This window comes from Triticum aestivum, chromosome 7B (genome assembly GCF_018294505.1).
Source record: "Triticum aestivum cultivar Chinese Spring chromosome 7B, IWGSC CS RefSeq v2.1, whole genome shotgun sequence".
Classification (NCBI taxonomy): domain Eukaryota; kingdom Viridiplantae; phylum Streptophyta; class Magnoliopsida; order Poales; family Poaceae; genus Triticum; species Triticum aestivum.
Genome location: NC_057813.1, coordinates 261,621,741 through 261,632,574, shown reverse-complemented (window position 1 = coordinate 261,632,574; position 10,834 = coordinate 261,621,741). Strand labels below are relative to the sequence as shown.

The following is a 10,834-nucleotide window of genomic DNA, read 5'->3' as shown; positions in this document are numbered from 1 at the left end:
CGGGGGCGGACACGTCCGTCGGTGGAGATCTGTTTTTTTTTTAAAACTAGGGTTTCGGACGGGGGAAGAAGAGATCAGAATGGAGGGGGTATAAATAGGCATAAGTGGAGCTAGGAGAGTCCAAATGAGGTGCGGTTTTCGCCCACACGATCGTGATCGAACGCTCTAGGACAAGGAGCAGAGTTTGGTGGGTTTTGGGCCAAATTTGGAGGGTGTTGGGCTGCAATACACACGAGGCCTTTTCGGTCCCTCGGTTAACCGTAGGAGTATCAAACGAAGTCCAAATGATACGAAACTTGACAGGCGGTCTACCGGTAGTAAACCAAGGCCGCTTGGCAAGTCTCGGTCCAATCCGGAAATGTTTAAACCCCACACATGAAAGAAGACTAGAAATGACCACCGGAGGAGAACGAAGCGCCGGAATGCAAAACGGACAACGGGGAAAATGCTCGAATGCATGAGATGAACATGTATGCAAATGCAATGCACGTGATGACATGATAAGAGATGCATGAAAAAGAAGAACAACACATGGAGACAAAGACCCAACCCGAGAAATAAATATAACTTAGCGCCGGAGACGGCAAGAGTTGGATACAAATATGGAAAGTTACATCTGGGGCGTTACATCTGTTCTCTGAACGAGTCAGCATGAGCCCCGTTACCAATACGGGGATCTCAGGCATGAGAACTTGTAGAACTTGTCTCTTGAATTGCATCCCCCCTAGGCCGACTAGCTAAGTAGGACCCACTTAGCAAAACAGGTCTATAGGATGCTAGGGAAGGGGTATAGAATGGTACTTGAATCTATCTATAGACATAGGATCCCCCAGCCACTGGAATCCATTGGTTTCTGTCTCAATTCGTCATTTGAACTGAAACTAACCATGAAGGAAAAAAGAAAAGAAGGATTCTAGTTTGCCACTACTTGGACTCAACTTGGACTTTCGGAGGAGAAAACCATTTCCATTAATATATGACTCAGTCATAGCCAAGAGATCATCATTCTAATAACAAGGATCTAGTTTATATATATATATATCTCGAATTGGGTTCCATAAGATGCCAAAATAGTGGAAGTACCATCACGTCTACCTAAAGCAAATGGTTTCTATAGATTGAGAAATGGTTTCTATAGAATGAGATATAGTCGAATGTACCTTTAATACTTCACATGCATTCTTCTCTTATAAATTTAGCCAAGATCCAAACATCTCAACCTCTTCATGCGTTCTTCCTGTTGAACTCTTCTTTTCGCTCAACAAATGCAAGTTCGTCAGGGTTTGGGTACTAGTTTTCTTGGAAGGGTTTTCTCCCTTGATCTTTTCCCTTGTTTTATGATTGGAATGAAAGTAGGATTGTTTATCCAATCCAAACTATTTATTGAGGGAAAGTAAGATCAATAGTTGGCCCTATTGTCTGTGCTCTGTTCTGTTAAGGATTTCTGTATTGGAAACATAGGCATCCTTCTATTCCCTGCTCTAGTTTCAGTTCAGTCATAAACCTATTGCCCGGGTCCTTTGATACTTGATTTCCTGTGTCAATGGTACCTAGATTCCCCTTTGGCTTGATCTTACCTTAGATTTCTGATTGGAATACAGATTGGATAAACAAGAGGAACTTGGAAAAGAGGGTTGGCCAAAGCATAACGATAGTGCATTCAATCGATTCCACTCTAGTTTTTCATATCTTTTCCCTCAGTAAATAGTTTATATATGAAAGAAAGTGCCAACTTATTGTTCTTGGAATGCTGATTTCCATAGATTTCTTCTTAGCATATCCCCCCTGATTTGATGACCTGGCTAAAACACCTATTCCTTTTTTCTGGAATTGCTGCCGAAAGCCTGTTTGCAGCATCCATAGCAATACGTGTTAGTACTCAATTTCTTTGATTTTCATTTGATGAAGTGAAGACACTTATATATATATATACACCATTTATAGAGTGATAGAGTAATCTTGCAATGCGGCATGAATTGGATGACTTAATAGTTTTCTACAGTTTAGTACTAACATGCCTGTGTGGTGAACTAACTACCTTGGGAAGCAACAAATATGCCCCCAATAACGATGCATATGTGAAAAAAATTCTAAAACTTTGCATAAGCAGCTTAATTAAGTAGAAAAACCTAATCGATAGCCTACTACTTATACTTCTTACTTTCACTTTGATTTATACTTTGACTTTCGATACCTCTCCCCTAGTGTACTCGAGAGCTTGAAGGGGAAGACACACTAGAAGACTTCCACACCATGACTTCCTTCCTTGGCTGACTGCCTGGCCTTCAAGAAACTCGAAAAAACTATAATAACTCACTTCACTACGATAACTATCTTTCGAACAGGACTACTACTTAAAGGCTAAAAAGACCTACCACGACTGGCTCACTTGCTTGAAGGACTAATGAAAACACGTCGAACTAGCTAAAAGGACGTAAGCTAATAGCAGAACTCAAACAAAAAGGATGCTGACTCCGATATAGATATTGAGGATTTTCTACAAGCCGCCGCCTCACCCTGCTCGCTTACTTCCCACATGCTTGCCTAACTCACTATCTTTTGGGGTAATAAACTGTATAGATAGGAAAGAGATAAATGAAAGAAAAAGAAGTTAGAAATGAATTGATAGAGTCAGATAATGTCACTAGCTTCAATGAAAGGACTAACGAGAACTTTGAAAGTTCTTCCTATCAGCATTAGTCAGCTTTCGAGTCCTTCAAGCGAGTGCCGCAGGGAAAGGAAGAGTATTTCATCATGGCCATTTATCAGGACTACTTGGATAAGTTAGAACAGTTTCTCTAAGGCCAACTGTTGAGTTAGTCGGTTCATAGGTTGTCGTAAAATATGGGTGTAGGAAGCCTGGACTCTGATTACCAATTATGAAAGTCAGGACTCTTTTTCTCTCTCCCCATTAACGGAAAACTATCTTAACCTCTTTCAGCAAGTTCGTTATCTACAAGTAAGTTAGAGAATTCCTGTTGTCAAGCTAGTTATCTTATACAAGACTTTTCTATAAGGCCTGCAAGCAGGTTCAGGTGGAAGCAGGAAAGTAACACCACCTGGTTTTAGACCGGGTGTAACTCTTTCTCTTTTGTCCTTTATGTCAGCCTGTTCCCTAAGTAGGATAAGTTCATTGTGTTATTACAGGTAGTATTGCTCTCAAAGCTAGGAAGGAAAGGTAAGGAGCAAGCTTATTTACTAAGATCCTAGCGAGTGGAATACTTTGAACGAGCAGGGGAGCGAGCGGAGTACTTTACGCAAGTAGTGGTTTACCAGAAACTCGTATAAGAGCTAGTCATATAGTCCTTGAAGCATTATTCCTTTTATCGGTAGGGCTGTTAGCAAGGAGTTTGAAGCTTGAGTACTTTCAGCTTTCCTGTTTTAGCTAGGAATGAAGTTGGTTCGGAGGTGTCAAGTAGATAGGTTAGATCTTCTCTTCCTTCTCATACTGCGAGAAATATCTCTACTACACTTTCCACTTTATGTTGATCAGTTTGAGCATGAGCAGCTCGTTCAGGAGCAGCCGCCCGTGGAACTCTTGTTTTGAGGAAGCAATTAACATTGTCTTTTTCCATTCTCAATAAATGAGGAAGGAGGGGTGAGGTCCTCACTTGCGAGTGAGGCAAGGCTTTCTTTTATAATACATCCTACCCGATTTTGGTTGACGATTTCGTTCTATTCCAATTATTCACTTGTTTTTCTTGTCACTATGGGGAGACCAGATGAGAGAGAGACCTATTTTCCATTTCCAGACAGACCCCGAGCCGAGGTTGGAACAATTCTTTATTTTCTTGTTGGTTCCTTCTTTATTATTTATTCCAAGTTTTTCTCTTCCATTCGGTTCATTAGCTTTAGGAAAAATAGAAGCTGCGGAAATGCTCGCTTCTAAAAGGCTTAAAGGCTCTGATCAAGGCAATGAACATTTTGCACTTGGAAACTAATAAGAAACGAATTCAAATCATAGTTCAATACAGACTTTTTTTCTCTTTTAAGAAGGGTGAAACTTTCCTTCCAATACTTGTGCTCTCTACCCATCTCTACTGAACAAACCCACTACACATCGAGTGGCAGGGTATGTCGATAAATTGCTATAGAAAGTGGGGCTAGATCGAGAGTTCTGACCTTTTCGTGGGTTGGGTGATCTTCAAACTCTTGTTTTTCTAGCAAAAGAACGCCCTTCTAAGCGATGATCTCCTACAAGCGAGTATAGTAAGGTTGACTTCAATTGAGACAGAAATGTCACTGGTCAGCTCCTTAGCGTGACAATTAACACCACTTTCTTATTACCTAAGAGATTAGATAAGGGAAGAAGGCAGGCCAAAGCTTATAGATTCGGAGATCGTACCTCTAACACTTTATCTAAGTCAGTCCTACGACCCCTTCCGGCTGAGACACGAATCCTAGCCTATCTGAGTCGCAGAATGAAGGGCTCTTCAGAAGGCGCCACCCAAGTCTCCTTTGATACTTCGGAGTCAGGATTTTTTTCCAAGGAAGGCGGATTTTCTGCGTTCCGCAGGATGAACAAGGTGTACAGAAGATCGATGTGCCATCTTTCTAACCACCTTCATTTGTTGTATGATCAGTAGGGAAGGGAGCCTTTGATAAAGGGACCCCCAACCAAGAAATCTATGGTCTCAGAGCGACAGTCAAGCTCGTATCGTGGAACTAGAACATTTCTTTGATTGATAGGTCAGATAGGAAGCAGGCAAGCAAACCAAGTTATAGGTTTGGAAGTTAGAACTCGGAAAGGTTGTCCTATGACTACCTTTGAAGTCTTTGGGTAGGACATCAGGCTAAGGTCTTATGATGAGCCACGCGCATATGAGGTTTACTGCAGCCCTTAAGCTCTGTCCCCTATCCTACCACTAGATCTCCTATGCCAGAACATGAACAGAGAAAGTTGTGAGTGTAGTCTTAGGAATGAATCAGGGGTTGCTCTCGCAAAAAGATTGTACTAAAGAAAGCTAGAAAGCTCAATTCCAAGCTTTAAACCTCTGGTCCATGGGTCGGTGAACGAATGGGTTTTGGGAAATAGAGAACATGGACTCGAATGAACAAAGGTGGCACCGGAATGAATAGCCCACTTGTTTCGGGCAAGAATGAATGGGACTGATCAACTCGACTTACCGAGCGACCTCCACTCTTCGACTCGAGTTTTCGCTTCTGCTTTTCTCTTGTTTTGATTTATTAGCTTTCTAGGGAAAGAAGAGGGTCTGAAATACAACTATGTCTACGAGTGCCGCGAATGAACCTTCGGTTCTTCCCAAGAACAAGGAGACACGAACTAAATAACTCGTATCAGGCTACGGGAATAGTGAACCGGAAGAAGGAACTAGTGAGGCTTTCGTTGGTCAAACAATATGCCCTCCTCACTTGAGGAGAGTGAAGGTCATGACTTATTGAAGCAGAATGTCAATTGGCTAAGAGAAGGGGAAATCCTTTCATCGGTAACTATTGAATTGCCTATCTAACAGTGGAGCAAAGCGGAACGTTGAACAGGAAACTCGTGTCATCAGTTATCCAATTTCCCACTTTTCTGTTTCAACAAAGAAAATGTTTATGTATCGGTAATAGGATTCCCACTATGATTTGCAGAAAAAGATAGATTCTATAATAATCCATAAATAATATATAGAATCAGGCTCTGTAATCAAGTGCTCGCTGTGAGAAGAAGATCTACAGGCATGTACCCATTTTTCCCTGCAAAATAAGTTTGAACCCGAGTGAGTATGGACCATACGCTCATCTTTCTTCTCAATCTACACCTCGTTCCGCGAGAGACCTATCCTTGTTTCGAAATAAAGGACTGTAGTGAGGATCGATCCCGGATAAGCGAGTCAGTGTAGGGACAGAGGCTGATGATTCTAAAGGTGATTTCTAACTACAAGATGACTTTATTTGAAAATGGAATCCAAATATCAACAAAAAGATGAATGGAAAGTCTTGTCGGTATGAATTGATCTTCAACCCAATGACAATGCTTCGATTTCGATCTTTACTTCTTTCTTGGATGCCTGAGTTTGTGTTCGCATTTCATCAAAGGAAAAGTGGGCTGTACCCACATGAAGAAAAGAGTTGCTCATGTAAAAGCAATATCTTCTATTTGACTTATCTAGCTGTGTCTTGTCTTGCACATACTCGGCTTGGTGAATGGTTCATCTTCGATTGGCATGGTCCTTTGGATGTAAGTGATCTCGTTTGCTGGCCGGGCCCTTCCATGAGTTTAGATCTCTATGTATGAATCTCTTATGAAATCCCATACTTTTTATCATTTCAGAACGATCAGCATACTGTGTGACTTCTGCGTGACAGTTCTTGCATTTCGTTTGTTGCTTTGCATGAACATTTAGATATTGGAAAGAAAACTCCCTGAATTAGGAATTTCATAGATAGAGAAGGACGGGCAAAAAGAGAGAGACTGACTAACTACCCAGATCAATGCTGATTGATGACTGAATAAATAGCCGGAAGCAACAACTGCACGAGAGAGAAAGAGCGGATCCAACTAAGGAAATGCAGTACCTGTTCTGTCGGAGCTAATCATGCAAAGCTAGCGTAGCGCCAGCCGTCGAAGTGAAAGAATTCGAAAGAACGCAGAAGTAAGGAAATGAGACGACTCTTTCTTGAACAATTTCATAAGCAGATCTTCCCCTCCACACCAATCACGAGTTTTTTTATTCCTCTCGTATATCGTCGTCACACCCTTAATGATAGGTTTTGAAAAAGATTTTTCATGTCACTCCCATTTAGGTTCAATTTGGATCCCTCTGTTATTTCCCTTTCCTCCCGAACCTTTTCCTCGAAATGATAAAGAATCTGGTACACTCGAATTGTATTATTTAAGTGCTTATTGCTTGCCAAAAATCCTGGTAGGTCACCGGGTTATTCAAATAAGTCATGTTTTCTGTGCTTTTCCCATGTTACAACTTCCGTACCAATTTGATTGATCCGGAATGGATCGGTTAAACATTCTATTAGGGAGCCCGGTCTTGACTCTTCTGTGTGGTATTCATTCTCGTTCGGCTCTTGGAATCACATCCAGCAGTGGTTGGAACAGCTCGCAAAATCCAACGACTTCACCTACTTTATTGCCCCCAACCGTTTCCCGTACCTCTATAGAAAAAGAAGGGTTTCATGTGCTTTCATCGATTGGGTATTCCTCTCCTTTTGTATCTCTTTATCCAATTTCGGTCTCGATTAGTTCACACGATTGAATGGCCAAGTCATGGAAAAGCCGTTATTCGATTGTTTTAAAAGAATGTTGAGCCGGGCCCGGGTATGTAAGTTCAGCGATGTACAAACAAGGGTTTATTTTACTTCCGCACCTAGGTTGGGGGTTTCTATTTAGGAAGAATAAGGAAGAGGAATAGAATCTCATTCATGTGTTCATGCTAACAGAAGAGCAGATCCAATACACATAAGGCATCGGTTGTTCTTAACAGTAATGGCTATTCATTTAAGTCTTCGGGTAGCACCACCAGATCTTCAACAAGGTGGAAATTCTTGTATTTCGTATGTACATGTTCCTGCGGCTCGGATGAGTATAGTTATTTATATCATGACAGCTATAAACAGTTTCTTGTTTCCATTAACAAAACATCCCCTTTTTCTTCGCTCTTCCGGAACCGGTATAGAAATTGGTGCCTTTTCTACTTTGTTTACATTAGTGACTGGGGGGTTTCGGGGAAGGCCTATGTGGGGTACCTTTCGGGTGTGGGATGCTCGTTTAACTTCTGTATTCATCATGTTCCTTATTTACCTGGGAGCACTGCGTTTTCCAAAGCTTCCTGTCGAACTGGCTCCTATTTCAATCTGTGCTGGACCGATCGATATACCAATAATAAAGTCTCTAGTCAACTGGTGGAATACATCGCATCAACCTGGGAGCATTAGCCGATCTGGTACATCAATAGATGTTCCTATGCCCATTCCAATCTTGTCTAATTTTGCTAACTTCTCCTTCTCTACCCGTATCTTGTTCGTTCTGGAAACACGTCTTCATATTCGATATTTTCCCGAATCTCCCTTAACGGAAGAAATAGAAGCTCGAGAAGGAATACCACTAAAAACCTAGTTCGCTCTCAAATAAAAACCTAGTTCACTCGCTCAAGCATCCATGGCTGAATGGTGAAAGCGCCCACCAACCTAGAAAGGCAAAATGGGTCAAAAATTAGGTTTGATTCCTGCCGGATGCACTGCCTCTTAAAGACAGAAATAGAGGAGGGAAAGAAGGTAGTATAGGGAACTTGCTTTTGGATTCTTATCGAAAGTGAATCCCTCTAACACTTTTGTTAGTGTTTTATGAGAAAATCTTTTATATACACAACAAGTGTGAAAATCCTTAGTCACTAGGCAAGAAAGCTTGATGGGAACAAAAAGGATACAATTAGTTCAAAATCAAAAAAATGTACAATTTCAAAGGAAAGAAGGAATGGCAAGTTTCCCTCCATTGAACATCAATCAATCTAGAAATAGGTAAAGGAAGGCGTATCATAGGGGTATTTTTCTTTTTTCTATTCACTTCCGTGGGGTTCTAAATTGAAAACATGAACACAAACGAAATCGTATTGAAATTACATAAAAAAGAAAAGGGAGGAGTAGCTCTTGGTTTAAAGAAAAGGGAGGAGATGGATCGAATTCAGTCTTTTTCCTTTCTTTGATGATCTTCAACACATCTATTTGAATTCCCTGCGAGTGAAGGATTTCTCATATGGAGAAAAACCTCTTGAGTGCTATCTGATCTTATTTTTGTATTTCAAATATGGGACCTGCCTTTTTAATGGGACATCCCGGCAACAGGCCCACTCATGCATGTGGCCAAGTCCTCGACCAATCGTCAGAGTGAAGGGATGAACGAATTCTCAAGGTCTGGTTCATTGAGGTCAGCATCACATGAAACCTTTAGCACTTCCGTTCAATATTGGATGGAGTATGGCTGGAAGGTCAGCCTAACTAGTCTTGTCAATCGGCCCTGACTCGTCTTCTCCTTGGTACCTACCGCTATTGAACTTCAGTACCTATATTCCTAAAACAAGACAGACCTTCATGAAGACCTTCTATTTTGGAATAAGATCGAACATTTCCACATTGAGGTGAAATTACATATGAGGAAAATAATCTTGGACTACGAAAGCCGCCCTTGTGTGGTAGAACCAGGTCTTCCACCGGGCGGTCAGCCATGTACTGAAGCCCCTATCTTGATATAGAATAGAAGTGAGTTCACACTAAAAATAGAAGAAGCCCTGTGATTTTTTAGCCCTACTATCAATCACTTCGGTAAAGGGATCAAAAGATTATGGTCTGAAATAGAGATTTGAGAGTCCCTCGTGTGAGTATGTGCTGAAGAGCAAGGAGCGAAAGTGCGTTCATCTTTCTTTCTGCTAGTTGTTTCCTGCTAATAGTGATTAGTGAGTGCCCCATACATAGCCAATGTCCGCCCGTGTTCACATCCAGTCTTCTCTATACACTAGTGCAGCTTCCAGCTCTATGCTATGTATGGTAGTCGTTTGACTCAGGAATCCCTGATAAAAGCTTTTAGTCCGTGCCTGGCAGTTTCAGCCATGGTCCAGTCCAGCAGCCTCTTTTCGATCCAAGAGTCGCATGAGAAGAAAGCTTCCAGTTAGCTTCAGTTAGTGTTAGTTACATAGAACGGGAACCTCATAACTATTCCAAGCCCGATCTTGGTTCCAATGCTGCAGAGAAAGGTTATGGGTAAAAAGAAGGTCTTTATCCTAGTGCTGCGCAGACCGGTGTTGCTGATCGAACTCATTTTCTTTCGAGGAGATCGAAAATCTCTGAATTTCTACGAAACGAATTTACATATTTATTGCGAGGGGCTTTGTAAATCAAAAGGATGAAGACTGATTTAGATCCTCTGAAAGCGCAGGAAGTATGCCTTTTGAGCTTTTTCTCCACCCACCTCTGAGCATCCTTTTGGAATGGTCCTAGGAAAGACTACATACGAGAAATCATTCTCACAGCCAAATTTCCTTCTTCTGAGAAAATAAATGTAGTATTTAGTCCAACCAATCATTGGTGAATTTATGTCTTTCGTGAAAAGTGGAGTATTTGTGCCCAAGATCTTTCTATTCCCTTTAGTAGGTGCACACATCTCGTATGGTAAATATACCTTTGTGCCCTATAAGGTAAGATTGATTGACGGAGTCAAGAGATGGAGATCTTGGTTTAGCAGCGGCTGCCTGTCCTTTTCTTTCGTGAAAGGTATGATCTAGAGTGTGATTCTGATCCCGTGATTGGGTGCTTGGCGTAGAATGAGTGGAGCATACTAGGAATGTCGAATGCTCGCTCAGTGAGGGAGATCTGTTGGGGAAGAGTGGGACTAGAAAGAGGGAATACCCATGTCAGGCCATGTAAGGCCAATAGTTGAGGTACCTAGATCCAGACAAAACTCCAATCATGTAAGAATCTACCTTGAAGCAAGGTTTCTACTTGTTAATTCGTTCCACCCTATTGATGACAGCTAATGTTACTAAAAGCTTAGATGACGAAAGATCTTCTGAGCGAAGGCTTGTTGGCTTTGGTTGTTGGTGTGGATTATCTTGTTAAGCTCTGCAGAGATGGTGAGCGTGAAGAAAGGACACTACCATCAATGAAAGACAGCTCTCAAATGGATTTGCTGGTCTATGATGACCAAGTAGAAGCATCCGTTCCACATAGGTGATTTTTATAGAAGCATAGGTGTAAGCTCTTCTCAAAAGAATTTCGTTTATAGGATTCAGTCATCCATTTGTTTTGTTTTGAATTGACATAGAGAAATCTTTCTCGCATTCCCTTAATTCAGGAATAGGTGGCGAAGGCTACTTGTTCCTTGTAT

The 10,834-nt window shown here is 41.4% G+C and overlaps 1 long non-coding RNA gene across 1 annotated transcript in view; it reads right to left on the bottom strand.

Moving 5' to 3' along the window:
- The window catches only part of LOC123160256 (uncharacterized), a 26,541-nt gene that overhangs the window by 1,543 nt on the left and 14,164 nt on the right, over window positions 1–10,834 (bottom strand). The window lies entirely within an intron of this gene.